Source organism: Marmota monax, unplaced genomic scaffold (assembly GCF_021218885.2).
Source record: "Marmota monax isolate L192 unplaced genomic scaffold, Marmota_monax_Labrador192_F-V1.1 WCK01_AAM20220418_F8-fsc00080, whole genome shotgun sequence".
Lineage (NCBI taxonomy): Eukaryota > Metazoa > Chordata > Mammalia > Rodentia > Sciuridae > Marmota > Marmota monax.
Genome location: NW_026694750.1, coordinates 703,875 through 720,220, shown reverse-complemented (window position 1 = coordinate 720,220; position 16,346 = coordinate 703,875). Strand labels below are relative to the sequence as shown.

The 16,346-nt window shown below is 51.5% G+C and overlaps 1 non-coding gene across 1 annotated transcript; it reads left to right on the top strand.

Annotated features, from left to right (window-relative positions):
* The first annotated feature begins 8,044 nt into the window (after positions 1 to 8,044).
* LOC124079388 (U5 spliceosomal RNA) lies at positions 8,045 to 8,160 on the top strand. The gene has a single exon (XR_006847323.1). It is a non-coding gene; the product is annotated as a U5 spliceosomal RNA (small nuclear RNA).
* The last annotated feature ends 8,186 nt before the right edge of the window (positions 8,161 to 16,346 follow it).

The following is a 16,346-nucleotide window of genomic DNA, read 5'->3' as shown; positions in this document are numbered from 1 at the left end:
GGCACTTTATCACTGAGCCACACCCCCAGCCCTTTTTTATTTTGAGACAGTGTTTCACGAAGTTACCTAGGGCCTCGATAAGTTTCTGAGGCTGACTTTGAACTTGTGATCCTCCTGCCTCAGCCTCCCCAGTCACTGGGATTATAGGCGTGTACCACCCCGCCCAGCCTTGAACAAGTTCCTTAGCCCCCTCTAAGCTTCAGTTTCCCCACCTCTGGAGTGAGCACTGGAACAGCACTGATCCACGCCTCACGGCTCTCCAGTTGGTACAGGCAGAGGGACAGCCAGTGTCACTGCTGACTGGCATCTAGGCCACATGGTTTTTGCAGCAAACATTGTTTTTTAATACTTATTTTTTTGATTGTAGTTGGACACAATACCTTTGTTTTGTTTATTTATTTTTATGTGGTGCTGAGGATCGAACCCAAGGCATTGCACACACTAGGCAAGCGCTCTACCGCTAAGCCACAACAACCCCAGCCCCAGCAAACATATTTTTGCTATAAAAAGTATTAAATATGAGCTGGGCTTGGTGGCACATGCCTGCAATCCCAGCAGCTCAGGAGGCTGAAGCCAGGAGGATTGCAAGTTCAAGCCCAGCCTCAGCAACTTAGTGAGAACCTAAGCAACTTAGCAAGATCCTGTTTTAAAATAAAAGGACTGGAGGTGTAGCTCAGTGATAAAAGCCCCTGGGTTCAATTCCAAGGACCAAAAATAATAAATAGGTAAATAAATAAATGCTTTTGGAGACAAACATAAGTGTGAATTTGACAGATCTTCAGAAGGGTCACTGCCGAGAACACACTTCAATTCAGCAGTGCGTTCATTGAATCCTTTGTCCAATCAGCTAAAATGACCCAGGTCTTTCTTGGACCCTTTCTGTCAAGATCACAGGGCTCTTTGAAGGGTCCCCCAGCTACTGTCCAGGGCCCAGGTTAGCCCACCCTGGGATAAAATTTTGATCCCATCGGTGAAGAAGTTAGTCTCTGTGTGTAAGTCAGAAAGAATCATCTGTGCACTGTTGACAAGGCTCGCCTGGCAGGAGGGGTGACAGCAAGCTCCCGTGGACATGTCAGCAGGTAAGGTGGAATAGCAGGGGTGCAGGATGATCCAGGACCACAGTCACCCAAGAGCCTTTGAGATATTTTTCTGGGAAACAGAAAATTCTATGTGCCGTCGATGATCTACCCCGACTGCTCCTCTCTTCTGTTATGAGTCCAACATGGCTCTCTCAGAGACCCTCGCTGGGTTTTGTAGGGACAGAGCCTTTGCCAATGTGGGTTGATTGTATAAAAAAATCATATAAGGGGCTGGGGATGTGGCTCAAGCGGTAGCATTGCGTGCGGCCCGGGTTCGATCCTCAGCACCACATACAAACAAAGATGTTGTGTCCGCTGAAAACTGAAAAATAAATATTAAAATTCTCTCTCTCTCTCTCTCTAAAAAAATCATATAAAAAATAATTGTGACTGAGGCTGGGGGTACACACAGCCCAGAGGCACAGCACTTGCCTAACACGCTCCAGGCCCTGGGTTTCATCCCCAGCACTGTGAAAGAAAGTGAGAGAGAGGGAGAAAGGAAAAGAGAGGAAAAATGGAAGGAATGAAGGGAGGGAGAGAGGGAGGGGAAAGAAAAAAAAGAAAATCATTGTAGCTGCAGCCCAGGACATCTGGGGGCTGTCTCGTCTGGTCCTGTGGTCCAGAAGGACCAGTTCCACTAAGAGCTGGCTGGCACTCACAGCTGAGCCCTGGAGCTAAGGAACAATTACACAGAGCATCAACATCGCATAAGGCCACTCTGGGACTGTGATGGATGAAGACAAAAACAGGACCTCTCCAAAGTCATGCCTGAATACAGACAAAACACCCCCACAGTCCAAGCCACAGAACCCCAGACACCACCTCTCTGGGCTGATAAGTGACGGCTATTTTCTTTTTTTAACCAATTATAGCCCTAGCCTTGGTCTGGTTTCCCTCCCTATGGGTAAAATCTCTCGAGATGCCCAAGGGCTGCATTGGCCTGCTTCCCCACCGCACCCAGCCCCCTCTCGCAGCTTCCTCTCCCAGCGGGTACTCTCTCCCTCTCTGCCACAGAAGTGAGCCACTCTTGTTCAGTCCTGCTGTGTCCCTGGTGGTTTCTGGATCCAGGGCTTGGACAGAAGTGGAGGTTCCACGGAATCCTACCGTGTGTCCGACGACTACCCAAGGCTGGACAGCGCCACCTGGGGGTGGCTACTATAATCTCATGGGGCCTGGCTTTTGCCCCTGCGGAGGCACGTTCTGAGCTGCACAGACTAATTGTTCACCACTGAGCCAGAAAGCAGGTCTATTGCAGAGCCCCCTCTACACTCCCAAGCCAAGGGGAAAGGACTCCAACCCCTGAGGCTTCTTGTTTCACCCACTTATCCACGTGGATGATGGAGGGTAACTGGGTTAGCGGTGGGAACCAGCCTGCAGAGGGGCAATAGGTCATCTGCCCTGGAGGACTAAGCTGCACTCTCCAGGACGCCAGGTCGCCTTAGCCTGGGCAGGGATGGTGAAGGCGGAGCGCTAGGAGGAACCTCAGAAGAAGTGCTGGTAGGAGCACCCCACCCACCCTCTCTGGGCATCCCTCCTGCAACCCCCAGAACAGCCTCATAGGGCCCAAGATTTGAATTCTGATGTGATTTAGGAGCTGCATCTAATTATCTGCATCCACTGGGCGAGGTGGCGCACATCTGCCATCCCAGCAGCTAGGAGGTTGAGGCAGCAGGATCACAAATTTGAGACCAGCTTCAGCAATTTAGTGAGGCCCTAAGCAACTAAGTGAGACCCTGTCCCAAATAAAAAATAAAAAAGGGCTGGGATGTGACTCAGTGATAAACACCTCTGGGTTCAAGCCCCAATACGACTACTAATAAACATTATTATGTATTTATTCTATATAATTATAATTGTGATTATCATCATCTGCGTGGGAAGGCCCACGGCGGCGTCTGGCCTCCCTGGTCTAGATTCTGGCTCAGAACGCTGTGGGGCAACAGAAGCTTTGAGGTGCGTGGAAGGTGATCCAGGCTGCACTTGGGATAGGGGACAGCTCCTGGAAGGACAGTGCACTCTGGGCTGAGGGACACCGTCCTCCCCTGCTCTGGCCCGACTTCCCAGGAGGTGCCCTGCGCCCTCCTCCGGCCTCAGCCTTTCCCTCCTCGCGCCCCCTCCCAATGAGCCCAGCAGCACGGGGAGACGACTTTTCCTCTCCAACCCCGGACAGCGGGCCCCTCTTGGCCGCTGGTCCCCACCAGGCACCGGGCCTGGACTCGGCTCTGCCTGGACCGCGCCGTCGGAGGGAGCCGGCCTTTCTGGAACCCTTCCCCCCTCGCGGGTTCACAGGCACGGGCCCCGCTGGCGGCCGAGGGTCCCGCAGGGACAAGGAAGGACGCCCCTGGGGATCCTCATGAGCCCTGCCGGGCAGGGAGGGCAACAGGGCAGGAAGAGGGCGCACCTGGCCCAGGCAGGCCACCAAGGGAGCCGGGGCTGGGAATGGTCGGGGGACTCGCAGAGCCCTGGACGCGAGGCCGGCCCTGTCCGCGGTGCTGAAACGGGGCGCGCCGGGGGTGCCGGGCTGGCCTCGGCTGGCTGCCTGGGAAGCCCTGTGCAGGTTCAAGGGCTCAGACAGGCGCAGGGCGCCCACCCCTTCTTTCCTTCAGTCCCTGGCTGGGTGAACAGCCCTCCCTTCTGTCGCATAATATTGTCCCACAGTCCTCCCCGTTGTCATCAGGATCACCCCTGATGGAGGAGCTCTGCCCTCCTCTCAGCACCCTGCTTTTAGGAGACTGACCCTCAGCAGGGCTCCAGAACTCCCGCCTCCCACCCCCTGTATCCGCGAGGGCTCGGCCCCTTCCCTCCCTCCTGCCCCTGCCTAGTCACCAACAACCGGGCTGGCAGTGAGGTGCTGGGGATGGAACCCTGGGCCAGGCACAGGCCAGGCAACTGCTGTACCACTGAGCTGTACCCACAGCCCTTTAACCATCTGTCATTGTACAATTCACAGGACTAGGGCTGAGCTCAGTGGCAGAGTGCTTGCCTGGCACAGGAGACCCTGGGTTTGATCCCCAGAGCTGCAAGAAGGGGAAAAAAAAACTGCACTGTGTTGTACCACCAAGGCCACTGCCTCTTCCCAAAGTCCCGCATCTCCCCATCAGAAACGGCTGCCCATCAGCCGGTAAGCCCTCCTCACCCGGCCCTGACGACCTCCCACTGACTGTCTATGAATGTGCACGTCCTGGACAGCCCGTGTAAGTGGAACCAGGCAACAGATGTCTTTGTGGCTGGACTGTCCCTGGGCACGGTCCTCCAAGTCCACCACGAAGTACCAGAGCCAGAGCCAGAATGTCCCTCCTCTTTAAGGCTGAATGTGCTCCTTTTCAGGGACAGACCCCATCGCTTTGGTCCAGCAGGCAGTGGGCACGGGAGTCTGTGCCTTTTGGCATGAGTGATGCTGCTATGGACTTCACATTCCAGCGTCTGTGTGTCCCTGTGTCCCATTTGCAGATATACCCTTAGGCATGGGGGGCCTAGTGACCCTAGTGACCCCTAGTGACCCTTTGAGCTCACTTCCTGAGAGCTACCCATCGGTTTTCTGCAGCAGCTGCGCCCTTTCCCCTTCCCACTTCTCCACACCCTCCCAACACTGGAGATTTTGGGGTTGGTTTGTGGTAGCCATCCCAGGGGGAATGGAGTGGGCTGCGTTTCTTTTTATTTATTTACTTATATATTTATTATTTTTTGTTTTGTTTTCTTTTTTGATACTGGGGATTGAACCCAGTGGAGCTTTACCACTGAGCTATATCCCCAGTCCTGTTTATATTTTATTTATTTATTTTGGTACCGGGAATTGAACTCAGGGGCACTCAACCACTGAACCACATCCCCAACCCAATTTTGTACTTTTTAATCAGAGACAGGATCTCGCTGAGTTGCTTAGCATTTCACCTTTGCTGAGGCTGGCTTCAAACTCTTGCTCCTCCTGTCTCAGCTTCCCGAGCCTCTGGGATCACAGGCGTACACCACCAGCGTTATAGTTTATTTTGAGGCAGGGCCTCAGTAAGTTGCTTGGGGCCTCATTAAGTTGCTGAGACTAGCCTCCAACTTGCCATCCTCCTGCCTCAACCTCCCAAGCAGCTGAGACTGCAGGTATAGGCCACTGCACCCAGCTCTGTCAACTTTTTTTCCAAAACAGAAATGCAAAGTAAAAATTGCTTCCTGTGTTGAAGCTGATTTTTATAGTCTATAAGGAAAGTCCCCTGACCCCCACTCAGTTTGGGAAATTAGTCTACTTGTCCAGCCAGGCGGGAGGAGACAACAGGGAGGGTCTCAGTCCTTTCCTGATGCTATAACAAAATTCCCTAGACTGGATAATTTGTAGACGCCAGACACTGACTGCCCATGGCTCTGGAGGCTGGAGGCCCAGGGTAAGGCAGTGTGGACTCAGCGTCCGGTGAGGCCCATTCCATGGTGCTTCTCTGTGTCCTCACCTGCAGGCGGGAGGAAGGGGACAAACTCACCTGCTCAAGCCCACCCAAGGCTCCACCTCTTCCTATGTCTCCTTGGGGGGCTTGTGGACTTGGGGTGGGAGAGTCTACTCTCCCTGTGAAATCCCCTGGAGTCAGGGCTGGTGAGCTGGGAGTGCAGGGGAGGGGAAAGGGTTTGAAAGCAGCGTCTTGGGGTGGGAAATGGAGCCACCCGAAGCCACATCAGGAGTGTGGAGGTGTGTGCCCAGGGCCAGCCGGGTCCTCAGGGCAGGAGCTGGTTGGGAAGACGGGGGCTCCAGAGATGGTGGCCACAGGGTGGAAGGACCTGTCCCCTTCCCTCTGTCACCCTGGAGTTGAGGTCCTCACTCTGACACCAGCGACCACCATCCTGGACCTTCTCCCCGGCCTCTGCACCACCTCCTCCCACCCAAAGGCCAACACACGGGCGGGTACTCTCCTAACACACCAGGAGAAAGAGTGGCCGCAATCTGCCACCCAGCAGGTGGCAGACAGCCCCACCCTCTGCCACCCTCTTAGCGCCCTGCAGCCTCACCTTCCAAGGAGACGTCATGGGTCCAGGTGACTGTCCTGCTGTGACTCCCAAAGGACCTGAGAGTCACCCTGCTTTATGCCACCCCTGGGCGCTTCCCCAGGCCTCCCTCCCTCCTTGCCGGGCCGGGCCTGGGGCTTAACCGCTCAGCTTCCTAATTTCTCTCCCAAGCTTCCTGCCAACACCCTGCAGCCAGTGGGTAGCAGCTGTGATTGTCAGTGTCCCAGTCACCTGGAGGTCAGTGAACCCAGAGATGGTGGGCCCCACCTGCTGGGCTCCCAACAGGTGCCCAGGTGACTCTGAAGGTCCATGGACCACCTGCAGAGAACCACTGCTTTCAACTGATCCAGTTGATAGGGGACAGACAGTTGCAAGTGGTGGCAGCATGAGGTCAGGGAATGAGTCTATAAACTGGGGCCACCTGTGCAGGACCCCCCAACACTTTCACTTTTTTTTTTTTGTAGATGGATACGATACCTTTATTTATTTTTATGTGGTGTTGAGAATTGAATCCAGTGCCTCACACGTGCAAGGTGAGCGCTCTACCTCTGAACCACAACCCCCGGCCCAACACTTTCACTTTTATAAAGCAATTTACCACTGGGGGTGGTGGCATACGCCTATAATCCCAGTGGCTCAGGAGGCCGAGGCAGGAGGATTGCGAGTTCAAAGCCAGCCTCAGCAAAAGTGAGGTGCTAAGCAACTCAGCAAGACCTAAATAAAATACAAAACGGGGCGATTTACCTGCAGCCCTGCCTGGCTCAAGTCCCCAGGTAGGTTACATTCCACAGCAAACTGCTATTTGCAGGAGAAATGAACCATACAAGTTATCCTGCAGCAGGGGACTTCTGTGACCCTTACACAGACCGGATCCCAGAACTCAGAGAGACAAGGATAATTCCCCCAACCATAAAATCAGTAAGGAAGGGTTCCAATTAGAACTGGTCAGCATGGGCCATAGTGACCCAGCCTGGTCACAGCAGCGGGGACTTGAAAGTCTGCTGTTGTTCTGCAGTGAGTCAAAAGTCAAGAGGTGGACCTAGGCGAGACTCTCTGGAAACTTCCTTGGGACCCCAATAGAACTGGGGGCAGGAGAGGCATACTGTCCCTCTCTATACCTGGAGAGGGTCTCCCTAAGTTGCTGAGACTGGCCTCCAACTCGGGATCCTCCTGCCTCAGTCTCCCCAGTCGCTGGGATTACAGGCGTGTGCCACTGCCGGGCTCAGATTTTGGTGTTTTGTTTGTTTGTTTTTAATATTTATTTTTTAATTTTCGGCAGACACAACATCTTTGTTTGTATGTGGTGCTGAGGATCGAACCCGGGCCGCACGCATGCCAGGCGAGCGCGCTACCGCTTGAGCCACATCCCAGCCCCTGGTGTTTGTTTTTGTTTTTTTTTTTTAAGCTCAAAATAAATTATTTATTTAGAGCGCAGAGTGCCAGTTATAAAACAAAGTCCAAAGCCTCCGTAACATTGCGAGGCCTAAGCAACTTAACGAGACCCTGTCTCAAAATAAAGAATAAAAAGTTGGCTCAGTGGTCGAGCGCCTCTGGGTTCAGCCCCAGTCCACTCTCCCCCACCGCAAAAAAAAAAAAAAAAAAAAAAAAACACAAAACCCACAAGCACAGTCAGGCTTTCCCGGTTGCGCGAGGTTGCAGTCCACAGATGGTCCACAGGACTCCCTTTGCCTGCCCCCTAGTGGTGTCCCGGCGCAAAAACGCCCCAACTATTTAAGGGATTTCCGGAAACCACAGCCGGACGATCATTTACATACCCACAATGCATTGCGCACCGAGTAATTTTTCTCTATTTTAAATTCGTTAGATTTTCCTTTTGCCATGAACAGATTTTCTCGAAAGGTACATTTATGTTTCACCATTTGTCTGAAAAAGGGGTGGTGTTACTAGCGCCTTTGATTAAATAATCACCCTTAGGGAACTAGGCATAACAGTTACCCGAGCACTGTTTGCAGAGGGGAGCAGGCATACTCTGGTTTCTCTTCAGATCGTATAAATCTTTCGCCTTTTACTAAAGATTTCCGTGGAGAGGAACAACTCTGAGTCTGAAACTAATTTTTTGAGGCCTTGCTTTTGCAGGGCTACTGTTCCGTGGTCTAAAGTTAGACTTATTGAAAGCTCTGCTTTCCGTGTTTCTCCTTTTTGTGGGCTGAGTGTTATTTCTTACTTTTGCTTACTGTGTTTCTTTCGTCCTACGTTCTGTCACTTCTCTAACATTTGTGGGTGGGGAATTAACAGACTGCCGAGTTGTTCTGTCTTGAGGTCAGGCACAGTTGTGTGTCCCAGGAATAAAAATTTTGGTAAAACGTTTCTTAACTCGGATTTGGGTTACAAAGCCCAGAGCTTTCACCCCCCCACCCCACCCCCCACTGTTTTAAGTGCTCCATTTATTTGGAAGCTTGACAATAAAGTATAGTTGGCGACTGGGGTTGTAGTTCGGTGATACAGCGCTTGCGTCTCATAGGTTAGGCCGAGCCTCGGTTCAATCCTCAGAGCGCAAAAAAATAAGGCTATTGTGTCCATCTACAACTAGAAAAAAGTGTAAGAAAAAAAAATACGGTTAGGAAGGGGGAAAAATTATAGTTGGCTACTTTTTCTATAAGTAGTTTTTTAAAACTGGAACTAGATCTTTTGGTTTTTTTGAGAATGGCATTTGGTGATGGTTACAATGGATTTAATTAACTCAAGAGTATGTGAACTTTCCAATTTCTTTTTTTTAGTGGTGGATGGACACAATGCCTTCATTTATTTTCATACGGTGCTGAAGATCAAACCCAGTTCCTGGCAAGTGCTAGCCAAGCCCCTTTCTCGCCAATTTCTTTGGCCAGAACATAGTCCCACGGTCTCACCTGGCTGGGAGAGGTGCTGAGGAGTATAGTGTAGTCTTTTCTCTAGGCAGCCAGAAACCCAGCTAGTGATACTAGCTTCTAGGGGACAGAGGTTGGATACTGGGATTCGGGGAACCTAGGTCTGTCCCAGTAAAGGCCAGAGGGAATTATCCTGAAGTTCCCTGTGTGGGTTCCATTTGTCCTCCTGGGCCCGACCCTGTGGTCTGCTCTCCCTTTCCTAAGTAGAGAGGCCAGTTCGAGGGTAATAGGGCTGTAACTCCTCTGAGACCCTTGGATCACTGGTGCAATAAACTCACCCCAGGCTGGAGGGTCCAGAGGCCCTTGCCATAGTCCAATCGAGCTGTGGTGGTTCCAAACCGTACTCAGCCAGAGAAAGGTTGTTCTTTTCCCCCAGGCCAGCTGCTGGAAGATTGGAGATTACCAATTGATTTAGTCCAATCAGGACTAAATGCTGATGGCCACTGCTCTCTTTGGGTTCTCGAGAACTTTAATAGCCCTCAAGCAGGAGTATTAAACTGGTTTGTGCTAGGGACTCCCATGGCACATGAAACTTTGCTTAGGAAAAGATTTTATTTTATTTTTTTTTTTTTTGGTTTTCAATGGACCTTTATTTATTTGCTTATATGTGGTGCTGAGAATCAAATCCAGTACCTCACATATGCTAGGCAAGGGCTCTACCACTGAGCCACAACCTCAGCCCCAAGGAAAGGTTTTAAATTAACAAAATGCATTGGATTACAAAATGACCAATTACATTGAAATAGTTATGAAAACATTTTTTTAAGAACAACCCAGGGCTGAGGCTTTGGCTCAGTGGTAGCGCATTGGTCTAGCATGTGTGAGGCACTGGGTTTGATTCTCAGCACCACGTATAAATAAATAAAATAAAGGTCTATCAACAACTAAAAAAAAAAAAAAGACCAACCCAGTGTAAGGGCAGGGGGCGTAGCTTAGTGGTCAAGCCCCTGCCCAGCATGTGCAAGGCCTGGGTTCAACCCTAGCACTGCAAACAAACAAAATTAAAACAACCTGGTATAATAAACACCCAAATTATGGCCTCCAAATACCATCGCCTCATTCAAAGGTCTGGCTGCTTGGGGAAATGGTTGGCATGAGCCAGGAAGCATACTAACTTGAAGAGGTGCCCGTGGGGCAAAGGTGGTGTCATCTGACCATCAAGATTAAGAAATGCAATTCAAACATATCAAATACATTTAAATCCTCGAGTTCATAACAAGTATGTTTAAATCGTTGAGTTCATAAAAATACTTAAAAAAAAAAACTGATCACCGTATAAGATGCTAGAAAACCCATTCCTTATCGTGAAAATTGGTAAATGGTAAATAATCAAACTGGTTTTTTGGTGGTTTTTTTTTTTTTTTTTTTTTTTTGATGATGCTGGACGTCAAGCTGAGGTCCTTGCACTCCTACTTGCCCGGCAAGTGCTTCACCCCGGGCTTCACCCCAGCCTGGATCCTGTTTTAAACACACTATTTTTTAAATAGATTACTTTTATGAGACAGCTTCATTTCTAATATTGATATTGAGGAATTATTCTTAGTTTCTTGATATGTGTGTCATATTGTGGTTACTAGGGGTTGTTTACCTCCTTTTGTTTTAGAGATATGTGCAAAAATATCTACAACTGAAGTGGCATTTTCTTTGATTTGCCTCAAAATAATTTGTTTGAGTGGGGAGAAGTGGATGGAGTGAGGCTGAGCAGAGGTTTTAGGCTTGAGATGATGGTTATGGGTGATGGATACGTCGAGGTTCGTTACACTATTGGACTATTTATGTATAAGTCAAACATGATCCATTGTTAAAGGGTTCTAAGTATTTATTTTATTTATTTATATACTTTATTTTCTTAGTTTTAGGTGGACACGATATCTTTATTTTTATGTGGTGCTGAGGATCGAACTTAGTGCCTCACATGTGCTAGAGGAGCACTGTACAACTTGACCCACAACCCCAGCCCCTGTCTTTATATTCTATTACTTTTTGGTACTAGAATTTGGCCTGGGGCAATTTACCACTTTGTCACATTCCTAGCTTTTTTTTTTTTTTTTTTTTTTTTGAGACAGGGTGTCACCAAGTTGCTGAGTCTGGCCTTGTTGAACTTGGGATCCTCCTGCCTCAATTACCTGAGTCGCTGGGATTGCAGATATTCACCACCATGCCTGGCTTAAATAGATTCTAAAAACAAATTCGTGATACGGTAACATTTGTGCTTCTTTATTAATAGTTATGATGACTACCATAATAGCAAAGTTGTGACAAGCATAAGCAATATTTAAAGATATTTGTAACATCTATAATGTGTCAAGAACATATCTGTGATTTCTGTTTGTGTCAGTGGCCGGATGCAGTGGGGCACACCTGTAATCCCAGCAACTCGGGAGGCTAAGGCAGGAGGATGGCAAATTCAAAGCTAGCCTGGGCAACTTAGCAAGACCTTGTATCAAAATTTAAAAAACTAACTCTGGGGGCTGGGGATATAGATCAGTTGGTAGAGTGCTTGCCTCACAAGCACAAAGCCCTGGATTCAATCCCCAGCACCACAAAAATAAATAAATAAATGAAAGCTGGGGGCTGGGGCAATGTGGCTCAGTGGTAGAGCGCTTGTCTGGCATGTGTGAAACCCTGGGTTCAGTCCTCAGCACTGCATATGAATAAATAAGCAAAAGTTCCATTGACAACTAAGAAATATTAAAAAATAAAGATAGATAAAAGCTGGGGATGTAGCTCAGTGGTAAAGCCCCTGGGCTTGATCCCTGTATCAGAAATGTCTGAGTTAAGGCTGGGGGAAGTCACTCAGCGGTAGGGGGCTGGCCTAGCATACTGGAGGCCCTGGGTTCCATCCCCAGAACAAAAAATAAATAAAATAAGGAATGAAAGGAAAGTTCAAAGGTGATACAAACAAAGATGGTTTTATGATCCGAGTTCACAGGCCCCTGATTTCTGCCCCTGGAGCCCAGGTTTGGAGGTGCCAATCTGTTCCCCAGGTGCATGTGGTGATCCCCCTTGTGTTGGGAGAGATTTTGAATTTGCTGAAACACACCCATTCACCGGTGGTGTCAAGGCCGGATCCCAGCCAGTCTGTGGAGAGTCTGTGGAGTTGGAAGGTGTCGTTAGACCCTTCTCACAGGTGGGAATGTGGGGCTCACAGGCTTAGCTCACTTATTATTAGATCACCTGAAGGACCCCTTTCCCTGCCCAGCGCCCTCACAGCCACCTCCCTGGAGTGCCGCTTAGGGACCTGCAGAGTCCTGCTCTGAGAGAAGCCACAGCTGTCCCAGCCCCCACTGAGCAGACCCAGAGGCTCCAGGAGCCAGGATTTAGGAGCCTCCTTCCCAGGTAGCAGTCGACCTGCCAAGGAAGGCCCCACCCAGGCTTCCTTAGCAACCTGCATCTGCAAGCTCCCTTTTCTCATTGGTTTTCATTTGTAAATGGGAGGTAAACCAACCCTTCTCTCTGTTTTTGTTTTGGGGGGAGGGGTGGGATTGTTTACTTTGTTTTTGTTTTGTTTGGAACTGGGGATTGACCCCAGGGAGTTCTACTACTGAGCCAGGTCTCACTGGGAGCCGTGCTAAGTCCTGGGCTGGCTTCTAACTGGCCATCCTCCTGCCTCAGCCTCCTGAGTCACTGGGATTACAGGCGTGCACCACTGGTTTTGGAGGAGGCTGTAAAACTTGGTTACGACTATGACAGCCATCAGAGGAGAAGGGAGCGTCCCCTCGAGCTGTCACTCCTTGATGGCCTTACCCTGGGAGGTCAGAGGTGTGGGCAGGCCCCAGCTTCCAGGAGAGGCAGGAGCTGCCATCCCGCTCCTGGGCACAGTCCTGACAGCCGACCCCCACGGCCCTCGGTCCCCACGTCTGTCTTCCTCACCACATCCAGCCAAATAAGTGACCACATCCCTGCCACTTAGGGGCTGGGATCCCCCATCAGGCTCATGAGCTGGAGTGTCCACCACGTCCTGCCATCCGTTTCTCAGAGGCTCTGGGGCCTGCCCTACCCAGAGACCTTCCTGGGTGAAAGGGATATTGTCCCTGCCTGGTGGAACTGGTGCTGCTTCAGGACAAATAGGCAAGTGACTCTTTTCAAAATGTGTCCCCGCAATTGGGGCCAGCAGAGGGGATACCTGGCTTGGAGCTGGACAGATCTGGGAGCGTATCCCAACTCCTCAGACTGTGGGACTTGGCCAAGAGACGTCACCTTAGAGCCTCACTGTCCTCATCTGGAAGGGACCAAAGCTCACCTTGCGTGGCATATGGGAGACTGCACTCTGCCCTGAGCCTTCATCTGCTCCTTCCTCATTAGACTGTCCAGACTTTCCTTTGGGAAACCACCTTTCTCCTATGACTATCTGTCCAGTAGTTTGAGATTGACCCCATCCCAGCGCTGGGATGTCCTGTTGGTCTAACCTAATTTACATATGTAAATAGTGACAGTGATTGGCTCCAGGTTGGGCTGTCCAATCAGAGGTGAGCCTCAGCGCTTTGGGTGGGAATGCGGGATTGGACTCCTTTGGAGTTGAGGCTTGGGCGCCATCAGGCCTGATAAATGTGGCCATTTTTTTTTTTAAACCACAAGGGACAAGGGTAGCCAGTCAGAAGATGAGCCCAATCTAACACGGAGCAGGGCTAAGAATTGCATCCTCCTGAAGTCACTTGAGTCCTGGATCAAACCACTCCTAAAGCTCCCACTGGACTCTACTGACCTACGAGCCAACGCTTCCCTCCTGGGTAAGCCAGTTGTCATGAATTTCTCTGTCACCTGCAACACCCCAAGTCCTAATAGAAACAGGAGGGTTACGTGGCAGGAATGTCACTCAGTGAGTCGTTTCCTGGCTACCCTGGATGAAAGTCACAGAGAGAGCCACTGCTGTCATGGAACTTAAGCTGGCAAAATGCCAAGCACACGGCAGCTGCTCCTCAAGTGCCACCTCCTCCCTTTGTTTCCCCAAGGGCCAGATGCGTGGCCTGCCAGAAGATTCTCAGTGGACATTCACTGAAATAAACGATTCACATGAAGCTTCCATTGGCCAAAGTCCCAGGAGCAACTCCCGGGAACAGGAGCCCTCAGCGGAGGGAGCTTGTGCAGGGCGCCGCTGTTTGCCCAGCCATCGCCCGCAGCTGTGGGGCCTTCTCAGCCCGGGCTTCCCTGCTCTAGGGAGGGCAGGTGGGGTGGCTGCCCATTGCCAGCCCCCTGACCAGACCTGCAAAGCTCAGGCCCCTGCTGCCTAGGAGCGAGGTTCCCAAAGACAAGGGCCCAGGGGCTGGGGCTGGGGCTCAGTGGCACAAATGAGGCACTGGGTCTGATGCTCAGCACAATAAAAATAAATAAATAAAGATAATTGTGTCCATCTACAACTAAAAAATAGAAAGAAAGACAAGGGCCAGCATGCAGAAGCTCCAGTTCTTAATTTTAAAGTGAGGAAAATCTAAGACAAGCCGAAGACCCCCACCTCGGGAGGGAGAGAGGGCCTGCGTTTGTTGTGATCTAGGTCTTGAAAGTCCCCTAAAGGCTGGAGACTCGGTGACCAGCCCATGGCACTGATGGGAGGTGGTGGAAACGTCAGGAGTGAGGTCATGGAGGACGTGCCTACTGGGACCCCAGCAGGCCCCTCCTCTTTTCCCAGCCACAGGAGGTGAGCTCCTGCACCACCAGGCACTCCTGCCATGATGTGCCACCTTGCCCCGTCTGCAATAGCACCGTCTGACTGGGACCGAAACCTCCAAAACCAGGAACCAAAACAAGCCTTCCTCTTTTTAAGTTGGTTTTTTTTTTTTTTTTTTTGGTACCAGGGATTGAACTCAGGGACACTGGACCACTGAGCCACACCCCCGGCCCTATTTTGTTATTTTGTTTAGAGTCAGGGTCTCATTGAGCTGCTTAGCACCTCCCCATTGTTGAGGCTGGCTTTGAACTCATGATCATCCTGCCTCAGCCTCCCGAGCTGCTGGGATTACAGGTGTGGGCCACCGTCCCTGGCCTAAATTGATGTTCTCAGGTATTTTGAAACAGTGACGGAAATCTCACCAACATTCCCAAGGGTCCCAAGGGTCCCAAGGGTCCCTTGAAGCTGCTGACTCTTGAGCAAGAAAAATCAAGGCCCCTTCTTCCCTGGAGACCCTGTGTGCCTCTGTTCTTGGCTTGTCACCTCCACCGAGGGAAGCACTTTGTCCTTTCTGGCTTCTAAAACGGGCTGGGCACCCTATGAGCAGAAGAAATGTGTCCCTCACAGTTCTGGAGGCTGGGGGTCTGCAGTCAGGTGCCAGTATGGTGGGGTCTGGGAGGGCCTTGCTCCGGCCCACCAAGCTGGGGACATCTCCTGCACCCAGCAGCCCAGGCAGGGCAGGCCCACTCAGGTTAGCAGCTGGCTGCCCCCACCCAGACTGGCAGTCTCTCCTCTCTGCCAGGTGGTGCACTGGAGGCCCTGCCAGGTGCCATTGGAGGAAGGCAGTGGGGAGGGGGGAGCTGGTGGAGATGAGCACCTCCAGCCAGGGTGCACTTCCCGGTGCTTGACAGGTCATCCTGCATGCAAGGCCTGGACTCCAGCAGCCTCCTCCCAGTGGGGACATGTGGGTGAAAAACACCTAACGCCACGGGCAGCTCTTAACTGAGAGCTGTCACTTAATGCTGGACGTTCAGCAGAACTTCCTCAGCCACCAGGGACGTGGGAACCTTCCACAGGCCTGGTTCCAAGTACAACAGTGAGTCAGAGTCACCAAGTGTGGCCGTTGTCTAGCAGCTTCCAGCTTAATTGGACAACTGGCAGGCTCCAGTCAGGCAAGCCATGTGCAGCCTCATCTGGAAGATGGCCTGTCTGCGCTCTGCACCAACCAGAGGGGTGGGAGGGCCGTGGACTGAGCAGCTGGAGAAGCAGGGCCACCGCAGCAGAGGATCCGGCTTCCTCTCCTGCACCATCTGCTGGAGGCGCAGCTTCCAGCCTGCAGCCCAGCTTCCTGTGGAGTCATGCTGCACACAGCTGTCGGGGACCCAGGGCGATGGCCCAACCCTGGGGACCCGCAGTGAGGGACTGCCAGGTCTGAATGAGTCCTCTCCCAGTCCCTGGGATGGACAGCTTCCTCCCCGCAGAGGCGAGGGCCCTGATCTTGGCTTCCTCAGAGGCCAGCAGTGGCCCAGCCAGGGCTCGCTCCTGCTCTTGTCGTGTGGCCGGAACGCAGGCCAGAGTGGCCAGGCTCCGCAGGACAGGCAGGAGCAGAAGGCATTCTGAGCCGTCAGCCCACTGTGGCCACCAGGCAGCCCCCAGCTGAGAAGGTGGCCAGCAACACAGCTTGAGGTGACTCCTTGGCCTGCAGAGCTGGGTGAGGCAAGTGTCCTGCTTCAGGCCACCCAGCAATGCAGCAAGGGAGAGGACAGGACAGGGCTCTTGACACACAAACCAGTCGTG